At 45.3% G+C, this 23,585-nt stretch overlaps 1 protein-coding gene and 1 long non-coding RNA gene across 4 annotated transcripts in view; both read right to left on the bottom strand.

Moving 5' to 3' along the window:
* The window catches only part of LOC138528873 (uncharacterized), a 31,360-nt gene extending 26,117 nt beyond the window's left edge, over positions 1-5,243 (bottom strand). Inside the window, exon 1 of the long non-coding RNA XR_011284274.1 lies at positions 2,269-5,243. This is a non-coding gene — a long non-coding RNA (uncharacterized lncRNA). The remainder of the gene's footprint in view (positions 1-2,268) is intronic.
* The window catches only part of PSPC1 (paraspeckle component 1), a 998,435-nt gene that overhangs the window by 348,581 nt on the left and 626,269 nt on the right, over positions 1-23,585 (bottom strand). The gene's annotated exons all lie outside the window — the stretch shown is intronic.

The following is a 23,585-nucleotide window of genomic DNA, read 5'->3' as shown; positions in this document are numbered from 1 at the left end:
AGGGAAAACTCAAAATGGAAAGGAAATTCCTTAAATCACCACAGAAGTATTCCGGCGCTCGAGCTGCTATGACCGTTACGGTCATGCGCGCTCGAGCGCCGGAGTAAAGAAAAGGAAAGAAGACCAAGAAGAGCAGGGGCTCCCCTGGCAGTCCGCGGGTGACTTAGCGGTCTTCTGAGAAGCCGCTTAGGCCTCTCCGTGCTGGCGAGAGAAACCGGAGGGTGAGAGTGGTGGAGGCGAGCCTCCGCGGCTTCGTTATGAGAACACAGAGGCCTTTCCGAGCCTGTGCGTTAGAAGTGGAGGACTGGGGAAGTCCGGTTGCGCGCAATTGAAGCGTAAGGAAGGTAAGAATACAAATGCTTCTATTAACGTAGTCTCCGACGCCAGCAGAAGGCAGCTTGTGTCGGGCTAACAGTGTTGAAAAAACGATCTCCTCAGAAGAGGATAATTCAAAAAATAAAGCTTGCGCGCCATCTAAACATTTACATATAATATGCTAATGAAGCCAATAGTTTTAATACGGTACATGGAAATCATAACCCTGATATAACCAGTGCTAAACATAATGTACTTATCTCTTGCTGTGAGCAGCAAAGAGGAAGTGACATGTTTAGGACTGTTTATGGAGGGGATCTGGACACCATTGGAGGACTAGGTCACACGTTGGTGGCCTCTAAATGAACCAGAACAAAGTTCCCTGGGAAATGCAGTTCCTTCAAAGACTTAGTTTTATGTTATGATGTTACTACTATATTACTATGTTATTATATATTTAGTACACCTGTTTTATGCACATTACTCATGGCACATTTTGGGTGCACAAATATCTTGCTGCTGAGCTTTTTTATTGTTGAATTAAAGAAAGAAGCATAATGTGAGCCTCCAGTCGGGACATAGAACTGGTTTAAACCCACATGGCGAAAGCCAAAGATATAGATAATAATTGTCAGTGTTTGGTTAATGAAGAAGTGGGGAACAAGAGTGGCAAGAAGGCTGCTCTTCTGGTAAAGGCTATTCAGATAAAGTGGAGCATAACTTGCAGAGTGTGAAAATCACAAATGTACAAGAAACAGCACCAATGTAAATCTTGTTTTCCCTAAAGAAATTATTAAATGTGGTGTTGTGAAGCAAGAGATATTGCTAAGTTGTTGTGAGCTGATCTTTGCCACAGAAGTACTTTTAGTTCGTAGATTTCCTGGCCTGGCAAGAGTGTACACAGGTTAGAGGTGTTTGTGGCACTTTATTCAGTTCTGGAAGGAGAGTACACCAGAATAGAAAGCGTTCAAGTACAGGGCCTGGCATGGAAGTAAACCAGGTGGAAGTTGAAGTACTTTGGAGCATTATTGCAAGTCGTAAAGAAGAAGTGGTAGAATCACCGATATGCTATAGTGAAATATTAACGTATCATCTTGACAAACTCATGGCACAAGCAAGTGTTGTATAAATTGCTGCAAAGTGTTTAACACTTTCAAAAAAATTATGTTGTTGCAGAAGCATCCGACAAAGAATGTATATTATTCCCGATGAACTAAGGAATTGTTATCGGTTTATGCGAAGAAGGTTGTTGGAGTTCTTAATATCACAGGTGGAAGAGAAAGAAACCTTGTTGAACAATTCTAAGTGTTGGAACTTTTGTTGCAAGCTAGAAACCAAAGAACTGCATTGGAACTTTGTTACAAGACAGGATGTCCTTATTCCTTTGGAACTGTTGAACAGAATCTTGCTTGAATCTGGGTAAGGGGAATGCACCCAGATTATGAGAGACAGTCATCATACTGTTAACTTATTGGTTATATTTGTTGCTTTTGAACTGCCATATATTGCGTTGAGTTGTTGTATGTACAAGTGTGAGGGACAGAAACCTTTTGTTAGAGTGTTTCCTTTAGTTATTTTAAGGCATGGAAATCCTCGTCAGGGTAGGGATAGTGAGGCCTTTAACCAACCTTGAGTTAATAAAATGGCATCTTTTGAAAAACCTTCACAAAGTTGTCTGCCTCACATTTGAAGTCACAACAGTATAAGATTTGAATCACTAGCAGGGCACAAAGGGAGAATTATTCTGCAGTGCGCAAGGTTTACAAGATAAATGGTATGGTACGTGCATGTATATAGTTTTGTGGGAAAAAGATTAAGACGACAAAATTTAAAAAAGGAATAAGCAATTCTCTTCCCAAATTAGCTCCAAGTACAACAACAAGTCCTTACTTACAATAAGCCTGAAGGAGATACACACTTATTTAGACACATTTAATACAGGGTTTAACTTACAATTACATTTGTTTTCAGAAGAATCTTCATCACAGGAGGATAAAAATTGCTTCACTGCTGCCAACACGATCAATAAATCTGCACGGGGGGGCTTAAGGAAAAGAAGACAGTTGTCAGAGAAAATATGGAGTTAGCAAGTTCTCCATGGCGGGTTACAAAATCCATCACACACATCACAGGATGTGGAGGCTCCTTAGGTTGTACTTTTTCCAATATGGATTGAAACATTTTCAAAGTGCACATTACAAAGTAAATAGTCTGTTGGCACAGATTCTCACTGTACAATAAACCTAAATACTGATGCACTGGTTAAAAGAGAAGACAGGCCTACTAGTTAAAAGGGCATGTTTTAAAGTGGGTGCAGGCAGGAATGTGATTGGGGTCAATCCTCAGTGTAGGGGACCAACTATTCCAAAATGTCAGACGACACAATCTGCCTCCAAGAGAAAGTTAGTTAAATGGACACCAGAGCTAGAGAAACAGCATACAAGAGAAGGGGATAGTAGCATCAGTTGAGATCAGAAAGAGGGCAGTTTTAAGTAGCCTTCTGTGCATAGTGCACATCAATATAATTCCATTCACTACAGGTTACCAGTTTAAGGATCTGCTCATTGTTGTGATGCAATTTAGTGGGAGACGCAAGACATGAGCAATTGCAGAATTTTAAATCTTGCAATTTCATGATGGCATGCTTTGGAAGTTAGCCCTCTCCCCTTTAAATAAAGGTAGTTTGTATGATCGAATTGGGACGTAAAGAACAGCTGGATGAGGCGAGCTGCCATGATGGACAGGCGCTTTTCACCACCTTGTAGTAGAGTAGTGTCATACCAGAGCCAAACTATACTCCAAAGTTCCTCAATTGAACAGAGGAGAGGATATCTGGTCTAAAAGACAGAGAAGAAGCATGAGTTTAATATGTTACCCAGGTGCAAATAAGATTTTTTTTTCTCTCAGTTCAGCCAGCTTGAAGACAGTCAGTAATGGATAGATGTAAGACAGTCAAGAAGATCGATAGACTGAGTGGAAGAAAAACATCAATGATGAATATGTAGGGAGTGGTAAAATACCTTGAAGTCCTCAAAGATGGATGAGAGTGGGGAGTGGTCATGAACAAAGTAGAGGTCTCCTTTTCCTGCTCCCTGCCCGTTGTCCAATTTAGCTGTCTTTTTTGCCTGATGGCCCATCAGACAATAGTTGGAAGTCAGGGTCAGCACTTAATGGGTGCTGGGTAAAGGCCAATGAGTGAGCAGAATGAGTCAAGAATATACAAAAGAAAGATAAAATGTCATGGATGCACTGAGCAAAGGAACTCGTGCGTAGTAGGCTGCAGTAGAATCATGGCCATCCACTCCTTTTTGGTATGGTTAGAAGTTGTTGGCTGTACAATTAGAGGTTTGTCTCCGAGTGACAAGGTTTAAATGTGTTGATACAAAATCTAGGCCCTCACCCGATGCAAAGCTCTGTGTGCAAGGCTTGGAATCACATTTGATGTTGCTAATAGGCATCCAGGTTAAATTCTTTTGGGACTGTCAAAATTGTTCTTGCACCATATTATGCATTATCTGCAGTTTGACAGGCTTTCCTTAGGAAGTCTTAAACTGTGTTGCAGAAGTCAGTTCTTGTAGTCATGTAGACATTTAGAATGGTACTCTGGATCCAGGCTCCTTTATGTTTTTCTTTTCACCACCAAAGTAACCTGTACAAAGGAGGATTGGTTGATTCTCTAAACTGGAGGCTCATGGTATGTTAGTCAATCATAATCCATATGTTGCAGCCAAAGAAAACAGTTGTGGGACCTAGCGCTAATGGCCAGCTGGAGTGGTCCAGTATAGACTTGGATTAGCCACAGATCTTTGCCTCGGTTTGAGGCATTACATTTGTCATTTGGACTTAATTCAGTTGTTTACTGCAGTCATGCCAGACATTAAGCTGTTGAAGGTGCACTGGGTATTTGTCTAGTCAGAGTAATATCTGTTTTTCAGAGTATGTGCAGAATTTGAGGTCTTAGAATACTAAAGTTTTGATAAATGCAGCAGGTTTAGCAACACAAAAAAGGGTGTCAGGGACCAGCGGGACTCTAGTTTATGGAACAGTGATTCAAAGATCACAGAGCTACTGTCCGAGGACCAAATGAAAGCACAACTATTTTATCCATTTGATTTGTGTAGCCCCCAGTATTCACAGTGCCAGTTTAATTAAGTTCAGAAAAGCTGCGGAGTGGTGCCTGTATGGCCCGGATCCAATGGGTGCTGCCCAGTTCTGGCTCCAATTTCAAGAATGTTCTGGCTGCAGCTGTGAGGAGGCACAAAGGTACTGTAAACTGATGCCACAGTTCTCCCATGTGACCCCTAAAACGTTGGTACGTGATTAGCAGACATATCACCTGTACGCTTCCTCTTTCTCAGAGGAGACAAGACAGGAGTGGGAGTGGGTTTTCTTGCCAGCAGACAAGAAAAAAGGGTCAAAACGTCCATTAGACACCCCCTCCCATCCTTCCTGGCCAGGCAGCAAGTTTAAACACCTCAAATGCTAGCCCACCACAAGCATTGAATAAAGAAATTCAGGTGTGACAGCTGTGTCGGCTTGGCGCACACCAGAGCATGCAGAGCACTCAAAGCTGAATATGCCATTCTTGGCAACAGGGCTTCATTCACCAACACCCACCAAAAGCAAAAAAACAATTAGGTATACTGATAAAAACATCAAATCAATAGGAGGCTCCCAGCATTCACCTCTGTCGGGAGAATTACATCACAGAAAGGTGCCCAGCCACATATGCTTATTTAGAGGTCCTCCTCTGGGACAAACAAGAAATACTGTTCAGGACGACATCAGAAAATTCCCTCGGTGACAGAAAAATCTCAGCAATCTTAACGCCAAGCTTGCGAGTTGGAAAATAACTGCTACTAGACGATGATAGCCAGCTGAACGGCAGCGCGAATGAACTAGAAGCAAAATACAGTGCCATATCAAAACAAGGATCAAGGAGAAAACTGCTCTTGGTGCAATATTAGAATCCAAGGCACTCCACAAAGTGTATCCAAAAACATAATGGAGAAATATGTATAAGAAATTATTGCAATTTGGGATCATGATGGATTAATTTAATCAGTCCAACTATATTGCGTTCTGATTATTTGCGGTCTATAAGCAGAAAATGATTTTACCCCAGATATCTTCACAGAAACTCATTTCTTTAAAAAAACGCTGCTAACTGAAATAAAGAAAAACAGGGATACCTCCATTAAGGGTGCTTGTATTCAACTCTTTCAGTAATTTTAGACACTTCTATTTGAACGAAATATTAAAGGTGCCCTAGAACCAACAAACGGTGGTTCCAAATAACCCACTGATGATTCAACTTAAAAATCCTTCTCTGGCAGAATAACCATACTGATATTCACAAGAAAGCAGTGGTGATTTGCTCTGACATCCAGCCCAACAAACGTGACCTATTTGTTTTTATTTTATTGTTCATTTATAACGCGCTTAATACCAGCTTGTGGTTTCTAAGCGCAGGATCGGGATTCGAACCTGTGTTGCGCTGCGCTGTCTTGCTTCCAAGACAAACGTGTTGACCCTGAGCTATCGTTCCTCCCCTAGTGCATGGCATGTGCATCAGCATCTACATCAAAATAGTCTAAAGTTGCCACAGTCTCAAACAGAGACAAGGAGAGAATCTCGCCAATGGGCTGCAAACTGTTGAAATATTTTCTTGGGTTGGCTTGACATTGTTCAAACAGTGACCATTTGAAGGGACGGCAAGGGGGTGGAGGGTGCAGCATACAATTTCATAATCATTGGCCAGAGAAGGAAGTAGGGTTTTCCATTGTTATGTAAAAGAAAGTTCATATCGCTTTATGGTATCACAGATTCTACCCAAGTTACTCTATTCCTTTTTCTACACTTTGGGTCTAAGGCATTGATCACCCAGGGGTACCCACTGTTTCAAACACCACAATGCTCAATGGGGTACATCCTCAAAATAAAAATACTATGCTAGGTGGGTTATCGCCTACTCTTGTAGCCATGTGCCACATGGTCATCCTTGATGGTTAAAGTAGTTTACTTGGATATCAAGGGTCTAACTGCCAAAGGAAGAGGAATCTTATAATGGCTGTGTTAAAAATGATAAGTTACTCACCGTAGTGACCAACGTACTCCTAGTCCATAGTCCCCTTTCCTCCATACTGCATGGACAAGAGACTGAACCTTTCTCACCAGAAAATCCTTCTTTAAATTTAGAGGCGTGCAGGGGTGCGGCCCTGGGAGCATGCGCCACTCCTCAGTCCCCATTGATGCGTCAACAGTATTACCATTGCCTAATGACACCAGTTTCATTAGGGTGGGGGGTGGGTGGGCGCATGGAGGAAAAGGGACTATGGACTAAAAGTATGCTAGTCACTACAGTGACTAACTTCTAATTACTCCTACGTCGCGTCCCCTTTCCTCCATACTGCAGGGGCAACTACAACTGAATGTGGCCCTAGAGTGGAGAGGTGACCCTACTGAAGAAAACAAGTTCCTTAGTACTGCCTGTCCGAAAGCCGCGCCTAAGCTAGAGCCGGCATCCAAACCGTAGTGCTTGCAGAAGGCCGAAGGAGGGACCCACGTGGCCGCCCTCCTGATTACCTGCCACGGGACACGTCTCTGGAATGCGAGCGCCATGGCCTTGGGCTCTGACAGCGTGGACATGCATAATTGCTGGGAGTGGTTTGCGCTGCCCCCGCACCCCCCAGGCCTCCTTGATGGCCGAAACCATCCACCTTGCTATAGAGGCCTTGACCCCTCAGAAGGTGACAAAGAGCGTCCGACTTGTGGAAGCTCTTGGCCCTGTCCAGATAGAATTTCAGAGCACACCTGACATCCAGACAGTGCAAGACCCTTTGAGCATCGTCCTTAGGATTTGCAAAGAAAGTAGGTAACACCATCTCCTCATTTAGATAGAAAGAAGAGACTAATTTTGGTAAGAACGCAGGATTCTTTCTCAGAAACACCTGATCTCTGAAAAGTAGTGTACGGTTCTGAAGCTACCAGTGCCTAGATTTCGCCAACTCTACGTGCAGACACAAGACCCACCAAGAGAGCCGTTTTAATGGTGACCAGCCTGATGTCCGGGGACACCATTGGTTCGAAAAGGTTTGTGTGCCAGGGCGCCTAACACTACGTTGAGGTCCCACACCGGATGTGGTTTCTTGATAGGCGGGTAAAGCCTGGTGAGACCCGCCAGATGTCACTTAACCACCAGGTTGGAGGAAGAGAAGACTTCCTCCTCTGAGTTCCGGTAGGCTCCTATGGCCGCCAGGTAGGTACGGCATGTGTCTATTTGCACTCCTGAGTCTGCAAGGCGTGCAGAGAAGGATAGCACACTGCCCAATGTGCAAGTAAGCGGGTCAATCTCCTTTGATTCCACCCAGTGGCAAAACCTAGCCCATTTGCTTTTGTATTGGCTCCTAGTAGCATCGCTCCTAGCGCCCTGAATGATGCCTAGGTTAGCCTTTGATTGCCGCAGATCCTTTAGTGTGACCTGCTCATGAACCACACCGCGGGGGCTTATTCCAGCAGGGTGGAGCGGATGACCCTGCCCCCTGCTGCGACAGGTGAGATGGGCCCAATGGCAGGTGAATGGGAGGCTTGTCTGAGAGGCTGAGCAGCTCCAAGAATCATGGTCTGGCCGGCCACCAAGGAGCCATCAGAATGATGCTGAGGTTACATGATTCTCTGATCTTACATTTCACCCTGTGAAACGGGGGAGTGGAAGGAAATGAATATGCTGTTCCACTATATCTGGAACGTGTCGCCCAGGGAGCCAGGGCCCTGACAAGACGTGAACTGCAGGCACTTCTGGTTTTACCAGGTGGCAAAAAGATCCACCCGAGGATGCCCCCATCTGCTGAAGATCCCAGCAGGACGTGATCATTCAATTGCCATTCGTAATTGTTTGCCCCCAGTCTACTGAGCCTGCCCACCTCAAAGTTGGACTCCCCCAGTAGGTGGATTGCATTTGAGTAGATGTTCTCCAGGGCCCACTCCCACATGCTGGCTGCTATGTAGAGGAGGAGCCAAATGTCCCTATCAAGAGCTCCGCCCCCATGTTGCCTATATGTTGGGAACCGGAAATTGTGACACGTGCAGTACCAGTGAGGATGCCTATACCGCAATGAACTCTTGAAACAAGGTATCCACTGAGAAAACCCTATATGCATTCACAAAGAAATAGTGCTCTTCTGGACAGAGTCCCGGAAGAAGAGAGAAAGCGAGTGAGAAAGCAGACTGGTGACGTCATGCGAAGCAGAACGGCCACGCACTGAAAAGAGATCCGACGAAAGAAACATTCTATAAGATCTGAAGAGGAGGTGTCAAGGATGAGAAACATTTCAGGCTCAAGATGAAGATGCTCATGCAAGCAAACGCTGACGAAAATGCAAAGTCATTTTACACTTGTACAGATTCAGTAACACAAGTACACAAAGTGATCTTAAGGCTGGCTACGCAGTGAATAGATTGTGGCGATGCGCCAATGAATATATATAGGAGTAGGAAAAAAGTCTTTTTACTCCCTGGTTATCTTGCTAGAGTTTTCTAAAATAATTGCTTATAACACTTTGGTTGATATGAAGCAATTTGTTTATTAGTGATTTTCTGAGTGGTTTTTTTGAAAAACAATTGAGTTTTTAGAAACACTGTTAGGACTTGGTGTGCAAGTTCGGTCAGCCGACACGTGTTTTGACCTGGGGGGTCTTTCTCAAGGCATGTGTGAACTGCTGTATGCCCTCATTGGGGTCCTGGTATAAACTGAAGGCTGTCCTTGGGTCAGTCTTGGCTCCTGTTGGGCCCTTGGTTCTGTGTTGAGCGTCCTGGGTAGCTCTGTACGGCCGTATGCCAATGAGGGCATACAGCAGTTCACACATGCCTTGAGAAAGACCCCCCCGGGGCGAAACACGCGTCGGCTGACCGAACTTGCACACCAAGTCTTAACAGTGTTTCTAAAAACTCTCAATTGTTTTTCAAAAAAACCACTCAGAAAATCACTAATAAAAAACGAATTGCTTCGTATCAACCAAAGTGTTATAAGCAATTATTTCAGAAAACTCTAGCAAGATAACCAGGGAGTAAAAAGACTTTTTTCCTACTTACCAAGCTGGGGTCCAGGCTAAACCCCAAAAACCGCTCCTGTGATCTTGCGATCCTCCTAATCACAATACAAATGGAGCTCAGCACAGGCAGGTTCCATTCCTAGAGCCTAAATTGACCTTATATACATAGGATTATATAGAACCTGGATGTTCCACGATGCACTTTAGCAAGGCTTAAAACCCTGTACCACCAGAAGAGGCCCATGGTGGAAAAAGGGAGGAATGCTGACAAGCTCCGCTTGGGAGCCCTGCTCCCGATTCCATGAGGCTGCGAAGTGCAGCTGCAATCTCATGTTGAGCCTCGTGTGAGGTACTGCCAGTAAGAAAGCCGCCATGAAACCCAATAGATGCTGGTACCACCAGGCGGAGGTCACCTCTCTGCTGAGAAAACAACCTGTGGCCCTCTTAATGGCTGTGATCTTGTCCTACGAGTGGAAAACTCTCCCGGAGCTCGTGTCCCAGATGAGGCCCAGAAAAGTCAGGCTCTGCGTAGGCTGCAGCCGAGACTTCTTGAGATTGATGGAAAATCCCAGTTTGTGGAATGTGTTCATAAGGGCGGAGAAGTGTGGTGTACCGCCTCCGGGAATCTCGCCTTGACGAGCCAGTCGTCCAGGTACGGGTAGACCTGGTGACCTTGGGCCCTGAGAAGGGCTGCCACTAAATTCCTAAGTCTGGTTAAGACCCTGGGGGCTGAGTTGAGGCCAAAGGGTAAACCTTGTATTGGAAGTTGAAGCCCATGATCCTGAACCGTAGAAAGGACCGATGAGGCTGCCAAATTGGGACGTGTAGATACACTTTCTTCAGATCCATGGAGCACATCCAGTCTCCTCTGCACAGTGTCTCCGCAATCAGCGCTGGCGTAACCATCTTGAATTTGTAAAGAGGGAGGGAGAGGTTCAGGGTGGAAAGGTCCAACAACTCTCAGGCCAGCCTGGTGCTTCTTTTGTATGGCAAAATCCTAGAGTAGAAACCCAAGCCTCACTGTGAGGCTGGGACTTCTTCCACTGCCTGGCTCTCTACAAGCAAACAATTTTCCGCCAACAGTTGTCGCAATCTGTGGCAGTGGAGGAGAGGGAGGGATTGGTAGCAGGTAACCTGTGGACACTACAGATAGAATCCAGGGGTCCGGGAACCTTTGCCGCCAAGACTGTGCATGAAGGGCATGCCTACCCCTCCACCGGAGATACGTGGATCCGAAGGGGCGCGTCATGCCTTCTTTTCCCCTGAGGCTGGGGCAGAGGAGAGGGACTGAAAGAAGCCCTTGCCCCCCCCCCCACCCCTTCTGCTGTTTGCACCGGTGCTGACTCAGAGAATGGTCAGACTGTCTCGACCTCTGTTCCTGGAAGCCCTGCAACCCGCCAAAGGCCCGTTCCTTGTCAGAGCGTTGATGCGACAGGGTGTAGGCCTTGGGCGTGGTCTTCGTGGGGATAAATACTTTGCAGTTTGGGAGCTGCTGTTTTTCTCATCTACCTCCTCATCGGTGGTTGAACGAAAGAGGACGCCACACCCTAATGGAAGGTCCAATATACGTTCCTGGATGTCCGGGTTGAACTTGGTAGCTCGTGGACAGGCAGTCCTTCTCATGTCAATGGCGATGCAGATGGCATGGCCTGAGGTGTCAATGTGCACCAGGGTGGCCTCCATGTCATTCTGGGCCACCATTTTAGCTTCTGCCAGGCCGGTCTTGACATGCCTGGCTCTGTACCGGAAGTTCTGGAAGGAAGTCCGCCATTTCCCACCAAAGCCTCCAATTAATGGCTGCCAGCATGGCATTCGCGTTGGATTGCTGAAGGTGCAGTGAGGCGTTGGAATAAACCGTTCCATAAGCCTCCAAGATCCTCATAACCCTGCCTAGAAGCTCCGAAGATTAGGTGGCCGAGGTCGACTGTGGCTGTAACGATCACCGAAGAGTGCGGTTGAGGGTGCGCCGATAGCAAGAGCGGATCCCCCTCCAATTGCCTACACATGGCATCCAGGCACCGATTGACAGGTTGGGCCAAATGGGGTTTAAACCATCTGTTTTTGGCCAAGGTGACAACGTCCTTCATTGGGATCCCCGTTCTAGCCGCGGGGCGTAGAGTGAGGACCTCAGCCAGGACCCCCGCCTCTGTTTTTTTTATTTCGGGTTGTGGATTCCCGAAGTATTCGGCCAAACCTGGGAGCCATTCATGAAAGGTTTTGGCTGAGGATGGCTTGTCTGTGTCCACCAGGGTGTCCAGCTGGTCCGGTGCGGGTGGAGGAATGCTGGGCACCGAAGGCTTTGTTGTGAAAACCAGAGCCGCCGGCTGCTGTGGAGGCTGGTGTGGAACCGCCTGAACGGTGGGAGGTAGGGAAGCTGGAATCGAAGGACCCAGTGTGCCTAGCAGGGGCGGCACGGGCATCCTGAGGCGCTGGAGCCATACAAAGAATGACTATAGGCGCCGGCAGTGGGACCGGCAAGATCATGTCCCTGATCACATCCCGAAGGATGGAAACCATCTGAGGAGACCACATGAGCGTGAGGAACTTTTCTAAAAACCAGTCCTCACAGGCTGGTGGGATGGTAGGTGGTATTGACGGAGTAGTGGGCGGCTGCTGGGGCCTGTGCATACTCTGCCTTGCTGGTTGCGGGGTAAATCTGCCCTGCGACGATGAAGGATAAGCTGTAGGCCACGTACCTGGTAGAGACCAGTCCCACCCTGAAACTCATTCTCCCGCCTACTCTACACCAGGGGGTGGTATGGGACGAGCAGCCATCTTGTCTGCTGCTGTGGCCATTTTGTTGGGCTGCATGCCACATGCCAACGACGTGGTGCTTGCCTCGCTGGGCCCAGCCTCCTCCAGGACTCTTGGCGGTGGAGCTAGAGGCCTACCCTGCACCTGAGGATGGGGCCTGGTAGGCAAATTGCCCTTGGCTGTGTCGCTGGTAGTGCTGCATACAGGTGCCCCACTCGGACATCTGTCCAAGAAAAGGGCGTAGCCCCTCGGGTGGACACCAGGTAAAAACCTTGCAGTCCCTCAGCACCGTCCCTGGAAGGATCAAACAACCCCTCACCCTGGGGGCCGGTAGCTGAAGAAGCCACGGTACCTGTGCTGGTGCGAGAACTTGACCGGTACCTCCCGCTCGGATGTTTCCTTGGGAAGGAGTCGCCCTTGCGGGGTACGATGGAAAAAAGCAGCCCTACCTTGGGCCTTGACTTGTGTCTGACGAAGTCCTTTAAGTCCACAGGCGGGCGACTTCTCGAAAAACTCCAACGAGCTAAACTGTTCTTCAGAGCGCACAGTGTAAGCGCGTCACACGGTGTACAACCCTCCCAGCCGTGATTGGGGCCAAGGCAGCGGAAGCAAGGAATGTGGGGGTTCGGATGTAGGGAAGAGCCGTTCACAGGCTGAACACCTGCTGAAGCACGCTGACTTCCACATGTGCCAGGGAGGAGTGTGGCGCCAGAGGACCGAGTACCCGATTAAGAGCAAAACACAGAAGACAAAAGACAGAAGACAGTATCCGGAGCGCGTGTAATTACCAGGAGTGCTGGTGAAAGCAGTCCATTCCCGTCGAAACGGAAAAGGGCACTGGGGAGTGGTGCCGGTAAGCAGAGTCGGGGAGCACATGCTCCCAAGGCTGCGCCCCTGCACGCCTCTAAATTTAAAGGGGAAGAAGGTTTTTTTTCTGGTGAAAAAGGTTCTGTCTCCCGTCCCTAGCGAGGGAAGCCCATGCAGTATGGAGGAAAGGGGACGGGACGTAGGAGTATGATTGATGTTCTGAGATGACACCAGTAAAAGAAAGTCAACCATTTAACAAGTTCTTTTTGTTCCAACGCTAGTTCCTATTCCTCTACATCCAGGGGAGGGTTCTTCAGAGGCATGCTGCATCAGGTTCTAAGTAGAAAGGAGAGGCAGCGCCTGATTAGAGTTAAAGACATCAATGCAGATATGCAGTTTACTAACTTAATCTAGCCAGCCAATGTGGGTCATAAAGACTTTGCTGTCTTGCCACAAATGGGCACCTTCACAAGCAGACCTAGCAGTGCTGTATAGGAAACCTACTATGTACTTTAGTCTGTGCTCACGGAATGTCACTAGATTTGATATTTCTTCAAGGGCATCCTACTAATCCCGACAAGACCAACACTATGATAATCAGATCACCAAGCAGATATTCTTATACTTTGGATACAGGGTCTGCACCTAGTCCACTTTAATTAAGGGTGAGCCAATGAGCCCAACGGCTTAATCTAATTGGGCCAAGATGGGCTAAATGTATACATCAGCTATTCTTTGTGGTCTAGAAAAAGGGCATAAACAAACTGGGACCCTGAGATTTCTGAGGCAGATCACATGCATCAGGTCATTTGAGATCACCAAGCCTAGACCACATTGAAAAACTGCTTTGTAGAATAAAACATTCCTTCTATGATTATGGTGACCAAGGCATAGGCTGCTAGCATATACGGTTAACACAATGTGCAGTCAGTCATACACCAGATTAAACTAAGTGATAGTCAGAAAACACTTTGAATCGAATAAACTGCATGACTTCCACACATACAACCCGAGCCAATTTAAGTCCAAGCCAGTTGATTGACGTAGGTCAGGAATTACTTATCCCACCTGAATTTACCAGTGATCCCTGGAGATCATATGGAGGCCTGAAAACCCCTTCTCTGGCCCCTAAAGATGTTGAGGCAGCCAATCTGTCCCAAACATTTAGGCCCTGGATCCTGAAGAGTTAACCTCCCTGTTCTACAAAACATAAAAAACCCACATTTCAAATCACACTAATAAATCAATGGACTGCATACATCATATTGCATCATTACTCTCCAGAAAGACACCAACGTTCTCTCAAAAAAATTGCCAATGAGATTTGAACATACAATGACCCTCTTGGTGAGGATCCTAGCCAGGAGGGTTCATGACAATATAAACTACTGAGAATACACGGAGAGTCCCAAAGTTGTATCAAACTAAGTGACAAATGTACATGCCTACTCTATGGTTCTTCTGTCATTGGAAGGCATGAAGGGCTTTGGCCACCTCAGATGGTGCTACAACATCGAGGTTTCACCTAAATTCAGATTGGGTCTGTTGACGTTCCAGGCGAATGCTCTAACTATGTACATTCCAGGGCAAGGTTAAGCTTTCAAGAGCTACCAGTTTATCAAAATGGTTCAAAGGGTGCCCAGTCTCCACTCTTTCACATTGGCTATGGAACCTGTTTCATAGGACTTACTTCAGAATGAGAAATGACATGCAGCCACCGATCAGCGACACAAACCTGCGCTCTTTGCAGAGATGATGTTCATGATTAGCCAGTTTGAACACTCATGTCATGGAGGAGATGAACAGATGCCGCACTTCTGTCCACAACATTAGCCCTTCTAAGCCCAAAGGCCTCAATATACAGCACATTTCATACAGGAGCAGAAATACAGGTGCTATTTAAGGGTCTTACTCGCACCAAAACACTGTTTAAAAGTAACAAATGCACACTAGGTCTGAATGAATACTTAAATAGGTGAAGAATGTCACATTTTAGGGAGACTTGCCAACTTGAAAATGAATGTCATTGGCCAGCTTCTTGGTTTCCCAAGACCTCGTAGCAGACCTCTGTCCTAAGCCTATAGAGCAGGGACAGAAAAAAAGGACAAATTTCACATAGAATAACGTAGCCCAACATCTAGGAAAATAATTTACACTATTTGTGAATGCCGTGGTCTGTCTGAAGTAGATTCACTATTCTGGCTTTTACAGCGCCACTCTAATCAATTCTGGAGTGTTAAGTGGGTTATCCTGATAAGCTTAAGCTTCAAATTACTGTGGAGCAGGAAGCTTCGAAACACTAAGTATAACCTTTTACAGGTGTGTCTACCATCTAGCCACACATGGGGCCTTTTCAACAACTGCTGTTCCCTTATTTTCTCTTAGGAAAGCAGTCTACATATCTCTGCACACAACAGTCTGAACAGTATTCCTTTACAACCTCTTCTCCCTGCGACAATGCACCCAAGCATTTGGGTGTGGAAGGCAATTCTCACTTACTTGGGGCCAGATGTTTTCAGAGGGTGCAACTACATTTTAAAGCATGCACGTCAACCTGTGGGGTGACATTTTCACCAAAATACAACTGACAATGGGCGTCACAAGGAGATGGGGGGGGTATAAAGTAAGGGGAGGGAGGATCTCTGATAGCGATGCAATATAAGAAGAGTAATAACAACTTGCCTCTTCACCCTTTAATGGCACTCAACATTAATGGGAGGGGGCCATTTATTCTTGTACTTAATCAACTAAAAATAACTTTGAACAGGACCGATTGAGGAAGGTTCTAGGGGCAGTGAATGTCCAACTCCCCTTTAAAGTGGCTTCCACGAAGTATCACTGGCCAGATACACCTTTTGAGGATGTTAATATACCACTGGTGGAGACAGAAAAAAAAGACATCCCCTACAATCTACAGTTTGATGAAAGCTGTTGCATCAACTGTCGAGAGACCAATTGACATAAATCTTTAATGTCACCCGTAAATGTTCGTAGTTTGCCATGATCAACTTTGCTAAAAGAAAACAGGGACTTAACAGGGATATAGTCCTCAAACTCTAATCCTTTCCATTGAATTCACTAGCAGACTGGTGTAAGGGGTCCAGAGTACAATTCAGACAGTAACCAGATGAGATACAATTTTGATATTTTATTGATAGTAAAATAAGGGGTTGGGGAAATCCTACCAGTCTATAAACCTAGGAGTGGTTTCCCTGCCTAAAAAAACAAAAACAAACGAAGAACCATCTGTCGGGATGTTTAAACAAAAGGACATCCACCGTCCTGTGCCCGAAAATCCTAATCTGAACTTTAGATACTAAACTCAGTATAAGGTGCATCAGGATACTCAAGTATGCTATATATTTGTAGCTTGCTTCAAAGGTTCTCAACATAGTTCAAGGTGCCAAACCGAATACAAAGGTTCTGGCAGAGGAGGGCTCCTCCCTGCCCTATGGTTCCTTTGATTATTCTGTATTTAAGCAAGCAACTCTGGATGAAGGTCAATAGTGTTTCACACAAATGGTGACGGGCGAGAAGAGCCGCCTCCCTCTCCTCTGTATCCCCAATTACAATATTTCAACATAGAAGAAAAAATAAAAATAAATAACGTGGTTGGCCCACAGCTCCAACCTCTCCCTAAAGTCCTTCATTTCTTACCATTCTATAGGATCAGGGAAAATACTTACAGAATTTACTTTCAGTACAGAAAACATTGACATCATTCCACTTGGCGCCAAGAAAAAGTATCTTCTCTTCCTGTACCTTTGCTGGTTATACCTCATTGCAATTCAACTTTACTTCTGATGTATCATTCCTTCCTTAGCCTCTCAAGCACACAGCCCTCTGTTTGTTCAATCTCTCACACATCAGTCTCTTTTTACCTCTGGTGTATGTTCCTGACAGGGTTTTGATGATTTTCTTTTTGGGTATTGAAAGAGGATACCAGTCTCCTCTTTTTATAGCTCTACGTTGGTTTACCTTTGGACTCCTTGTCCTCTCCCTTGCCAGGATATCACTCAACTTAACTTCTCACTCTTGGTTTACTTCTTTGCCAGGACATCACCTCCCATCTCACTCCTGGTTTACTTTCCTGCCAGGATGTCACTTCACCTCTTAGTCCCAGTTTACTACTTTGCCAAGATATCCATTTCTCGCTTCTGGTTTACTTCCTTGCCATGGTATCCTTTCATTTGATATCTTCCTCCCTTGTATACAAGTCTCCCTTCTCAATCCTGGCTCATTCTCCTGCCAGGATATTAGTTCACTTTTTACTCCTGGTATACTCTCCTGCCAGGGTATTGCTTCACTTCCAACGCCTGGTATGCTCTACTGCCAGGATATCACTTTGCTTCTGGTCTCCCCTTCCTGCGCATGAGTCTCGCACTTAGTCTGCCTGGTGCAGTAACCTGCCAGGGCTCTCTTTCAACCAACAGATTGACAGTTGGGTCACTGACCCCTTTTCAACATAGTTCGTAGTTACTTTATGCCCACTTTACAAGGGAAGGGTCTCTGACCCCTGTTCCACTAAACCACAGTTCCCCTTATGGGTTTTCGTCTCAATCTTAACAATGTTAATATACACATCACTCCTTTTGGAATATTGGGTCTCCGACCCGCTTAAACCAATATTCTTAAATCAATTCTGTTGCGTTGTGATTTTCTCTTGCATACTCTGACAAGACATTCGCTGCTAGGAGTCCCAGTAACCCATTCCGTCTCCCTGGACTTACTGGGCATCTCTTGCGGTCCTTGTGTCTCCTCTTTGGCGACTCGCTCGGTGCGCTGATTAGGCATCCATCAAGTCAGCCTGGCCATCTTCACTCTGGTCTCTTGCTCCGGGCGGCTCCTGCTGCATGATTGGGCATCTGCACTACATTTCACAAGCGTCTCACGTCCTTGTCGGCATTCAAACACGTTGCGGACAAAGTCTGGCTCTGCCACACTCTCCTTCCAATGCCATCAGCTGTGGCCGATTTAAACTTCGCAGCATTAGTCAAAAGCTTCCAAAGACTAGAACGTGACGTTTGCTTGCTGATTCTAGGCACCGTCATTGCTCCATCTCTCTTCCTGAGATCAGTACTTCAATAGGAGGGGGTGTCTGTATGCAAGACAAACAAGGCATTCGGCTGGAAAAGCCTGGGGTTTCGTCCTCTACATAACAAAAGGCCAAACAAGTGGGTTGCAAAGGTGTATGTGTATCATGGGGATTTAGAACTGCCACATTGTTGATCTAGGATGTTCCTACCCATCTGGAGTTTAGCTCCCCCCATAGGTTCCACCCACAGACAGTCATCTCCAAGGGTCAGTGTTAGGTTTCTTCTGCCCTTCCCTGGCCACATGAGAGAAGCTTCCTCCCGGAGAGTCTGCAGCTACATTGCTAGATTTGTCACAATGACCAATTGTTTTGGTCTCACTGAATTGACTGGATATGCCTAAAATGGATTGAAAAAGGACAGGGTGTGCTTCCTACTCAAGCTGTTTTATTTGCCTCCCAGGCACATTTTATTGTCAGTGTCTACATCATATAATGGTCAACATATACAAATGCCATAGTAGAAAATGTGGTTAAAAAATTGAGTGGACACAAAGAAACATTGACATGGACAGAATATTGGATCCCATGTGGTAACCCAAAAGAAACAATCAGAGCCAAGAGACCAAAATTAACATGCTTGGATAGGTCAGACCAAAAAAAAAAAAAAAAGGCACTTTGTTGGCTTCCAAGTCTGTGATACGATTGTTGAAAGCAGCAGAGATTCAAAACAGAGAAGTCAAGATCTCATTGCAAACAGCTAGGAATGTCACCTCAGTGCCTTGAGATGGCTGGAAAACGGAAAGAAAGTAATTCAATAATATAAGTGATCAGACATTTTTGAAGTTAACAGGAGACAGTCCTCCGAGATTGTAGCCAATTAAGGGGTTGAATAGCGATAGGACAGTAACTGTGGGGGGGTTCAGAGGGTTGAGTGACATTTCTTTAAGAGGGGATGGATGATAGTACTTTCCTATAAATTGGGACACACTGACACACTATCCTTGCCGTTTCTTACCTCATCAATTAAAGATCCAAAAGTCTTTGACCACAGAAGGAATAGGATCAGCCAAAGTGGCTATGGTTGTAATGGTGGAAATTCTGGATTTAGTTTGACCAAGGCATGGAGGAAGTACATGAAACTAAAGCACAGACTGAGATGTAAGAATGTTATGGGATCAGTATCCTACATCTCAATCGTAGTGAAGAGTTCCAAAGCTGCAATTTTCATAAACAGTCGCAATTTTGGATCAAAGGTATTGGGAGGTAGCAACAGGAATAAGCATAGTAGAATGGAGGAGATCCTGGATGTTCCAAAAAGGTCCTTTACTCTTGCTGCGACTACTTTCGCATCATGTTCACATAGGAGAGTTTGGCCTTCTTGAAGGCTTAGGATAAGCAGCAATGTCAAGTTTTTATACAGATGGGTACTAATGAACATAGTTCTTCCCCCACCACACCCCAATTTGATTTCAAGAGCTCTGGCTTTAGCCTTCGCCATCTTGATCTCATCACAACCATAGGCAATTGTCAAACTTGGTTTTGCTTCTTTTGGCTGGGACGAGAGTACAAAGTGTGACATCAGTATCACACTGCATCGTCTGGCTCATTGCATGACAAAGCAGACCAGCCTTGACCAAGAAGAAAGAAAATATAAAAATAACTTCTCGTGATGTTTGTACTTTTAAAAAAGATGTGCGTTTCAGAAATTCCAAACGAAATGGGAATATTTGACTTAGTAGAAAGGGGAGTAACGTTAAGTGCAACTATTTAGACTTATTGTGAGAACATGGTCAAGAGAAGTGGCTCCAAGGTGAGCTAGTCTTGCATGATCTGCCAAAAACAACAACTGCACAGGAATAAAAAAGCCTACTAAACAGCAGCTTATGGGAAGCCCATATGAAATTTAAGACTGCTTTAGATTAAGACAGCCTGCAGAAAATATACCTGTATTTTCCACTTGTTACTGCCATTTCCATGGTCTCCAGGTCCCCATGCAGATCTGAATAGGGGGTGGAGATGGGTTGTTAGTGGGATTGAGTAGGAAAAGCACAAGAGCTTTGAGATGCTGTTGGTGGCTCCAGTACACGGAAAAAAAACAGTCAGCTGGTATGTTTTTAGGTGATTGACATATGTGGGGTTTGGTTGTATATGTGGGTGTTTTATGTGCGACTTGGGCGTTTGGGGGAGTCAGTAAAGCGCTTGTAGTTCGAAGTGTTTGTTTTGTGGCAAAGGTAGGAGTCTTATCAATGGTGGGTATGCAGAGTTTCTAATAAAGTTAATCAGGTTGTCGTTTTGGTCTGGGTTAACCTTATTCTACTGAGTTTGGGGGTTCATGTTTTTATTTGTTTCTTTGGTTGATCCGGTTTCGCAGTTTCTTCTTGTTTTACATTGGCAGTTTTTCTTTTGCTGGTGTTCCCTCTTTATCTAGGTGCGTTGAAGAGCCAGGTTTTTAACAGTTACCTGAATTGTAGGTGATCTTTTATTCCCATTTCCTTTCTGAGCGAGTTCCAAAGTCTCACAGCTAAGCAGGAGAATGCTGTTCCTCCAAATTAGGGATTTGCACAGGGTTTCAGTTTGAGGCGAATGTTGCTGCTGGACCTTAGCGTTTGTGTTTGGTTGTAGATGGAGATTTCTCCCTGTATGAATTCCGCTCCTTGGCAGTGGATAGCTTTGTGTTAAGCAGAGCATTTTGAAGATTTGTTTTTTGACTGGTAACCAATGTAGTGTTCTCAGCGCTGGTTGTGTGATGTCTTCTCTCTTAGGGAGTCTGAGCAGTCTTGCTGCTGCGTTTGGTATACGTTGTAGTTTACTGATCAAGAATTCTGGCATTCCTTGATGCATGCTGTTGGCGTAGTCTATTCTTGACATGACGGGGCGTTCTGTGTGGGTAGGTGAAGGGAAGTATTCTCTTGATTGTGTGTAGTTGGAAGAAGCATTTCTTAACCACTGCGTTGACTTGTGGGTCATTGTCCACTAGGGTTCTGACATTTTTGACCAGTTTGGATGGTTCTGGTTGGCTTCCCAGCTTGGTGGGCCATTTGATGTGGTGGTTAATCAACGGGTCACTGGGTGCTACCATGATTTTTGTTTTGTCTGGGTTGAGTTTAAGGATGTTGGTGCTCATCTACTGGTACAGTTCAGTGAGGCAGTCGATTGTTTGGTTTTGTTCTTCGCTGGAGTTGAACTTGAGGATTTGAGTGTCATATGCATAGTTTTAGCAGGTAAGGACAATTTATGAAGTTAATCAGGGGGGTCATGTAGTATGTTGAAGAGTACTGGCAATGGCGATGAGCCCTTTGCTAGATGCTCACTTGAATGATGCTATCAAAGTTGTTTCCTTTCTGTCAAGAAGGATTTTAGCCAGAGCTGTGTTGCTCATTCCAATAATAGACGAGGAGTGTTTTGTGGTTGACTGTTACAGGCTGTTGACAGATCGAGTAGCATTAGTGAAGAGTTGATGTTAGAGCCTGCAAAGGTCTTTGTAAACTGCATTACAATCTATATGGGATGATCTATTCATCTCATGAGTCTGAAGCCTACTTGTGCCTGATCCAGTATCAGATTATTTTGTACATGTTCCAGGATTTGTTCATAGACGTAGCTTCGTCAGGTATGGGATGTTTGAGATTGGTCGGTAGCTGTTTAGGTCTTGCGTGTTTCCAGATGGATCTTGAAGGAGTGGCTAGATGTACGCCGATTTGAAGGCTTGTGACATGGTTAGTCTTGCTAGTGAGTGGTTGAAGAGGTTGAGGTAATATTCTGCAGGCGTTTTCTGTTGGAGAGCCGGCGGTGTTGATTTTGCTCACCAGGCTGTCGAAATGATCTGTCGAAATTGGCAGGTGGTTGTTTAGTCTAGTAGGTGGTTACAGTGCTGGCTGGTTGAGGTGGTCGATGGTGCTTTTTGGCTTGCTCTTAATGATTTGCTGGATGATTGCGATTTTGTCTTTGAAGTGGTCTGCAAGGTAATTGCATAGTTTTTGTGATGAGTTGGTGTGTTGCACACTGCTGGTTTATGATGCTGAACAGCTCTTTCTGGGTGTTGCTCGAGTTTGTGATCCATTTGTTCTAGAATGTCCGTTTTGCTTTGAGTATTTCATCTTTGTATAGTCTAATCTGTCTTCGGTATGCATTTTTTTCCCCCATTGGTCATAGTTTTTCCATGAAAGTATCTATTAAAAAGGTAAGGTTGTATGTCAGTGGATTGTACATAAGTAGAAATGCTATGTGCGGTGCAGGAGAAGCGATTCCCAATTTGGGATGTTTAATGGTGGTGCTGGTATTTTTAGTTGGTCCTTGTCTGCTACGGCAAGACTTATTTGCTCCTCTGTTGGCTTCTTTAAGTTTGAAGTTGTTGGGTAGGCAGTCGTGCAACATTATCTTGCAGCTTTGAGCTAGGCAGGTTTCAGTGAGGAATAGGATGTCTGTCCGTCCATTGCTTAGCGTTCCTATATTTCTGTTGTGTGTTTGGACAGAGGTGCATGTTGTCTATGCTGTTAATTTTTGGTGATTGCGTTGGCGTTTGTCCTTTTTCCACCAGTTTGTGTGTTCAGGTCGGTTGGTTTCTTCATGGAATAGTTCAGCAAGGTTTCGTATTGGATTGATATTTCCTTCAGGGCAGTCTCGCTGCTGACATTGAATGTCTTGCCAATTCTTTTGTGATGAATGGCACGTTAACGTTGTTTCTTTCAGTTATGATTCTGTGGGTTTCCCATCTTTCTGTTGGGTTTCTGGTTATCCTTACATGCTTATGGTCCATGAGGATGAATGGTTGTCCAAGTGATCAGTAAGTTGACAAGAAGGGCGATATGTAGTGATTTCAGTCTTGTTCTAGTGAATGGACTGGTTTGCTTTGAACGTGTAGGTGTGTCATCTCTTGGCAAAGGTTGGTTCCCGTGTGTGATGTTCCGATATTGCTAGACTTCGTTTATTCTGTTCTGGTTATTCCTTGTATATACTTGTGGCACAAAAGTAACAACCCGTTTCACAGCTCCACTCCCTGAAACCCCTAAAGGGTATGATGCTGCCAGTTTGAGACACTCTGGGCAGTATCAGGTTGGGGGGGGGTGAAGAAGTCAACTTGAGTATTCACTCCAATTAGTGTCAGAAAAACATTGACCAGGGGTGCATGCTCTTGGTGAAGTCAAGGGGCAAGAAGACATCCGTGAAGTATGTGGACTGAAAAGCATGGTCTTCCCGATTCTGTGCCGCTTAGGTTTGTACCCAAGGACCTTTCAGGAGAGGGAAACCATGTTGGGCATCAATGTATCCACTAGCACATGAGGCAGCCTCTGTAGCAGCATCTGGGGCTCAAGGGGGTAGCAAAGTCCTGCACCTTTTTACCACTGAAGGGTCCCACAATGACTAGAATGAGGATGTTGCACTTTGACATCAAACTTCTAAATTATTTTCACAGACATCAGGAGCAACAAAGTCCATAGACTACCAACACGTCATCGCTGTGATTTGCAGTAAGGAATGATTACTGTGGTGACTGCAATGAGCTGAAGAAACTCCTTGAAGAAACAATTGTTTTTAATTTTTATCAAATTGAAACCAATATCTTAAATTTGCAGACATGTGAAATTGTCCATCTTCAATTTTTGTAAAGAAACCATTGAAACAAA

This window comes from Ambystoma mexicanum, chromosome 7q, assembly GCF_040938575.1.
Source record: "Ambystoma mexicanum isolate Mex_15411 chromosome 7q, UKY_AmexF1_1, whole genome shotgun sequence".
NCBI lineage: Eukaryota > Metazoa > Chordata > Amphibia > Caudata > Ambystomatidae > Ambystoma > Ambystoma mexicanum.
This window is presented reverse-complemented; position numbering and strand designations above follow the sequence as displayed.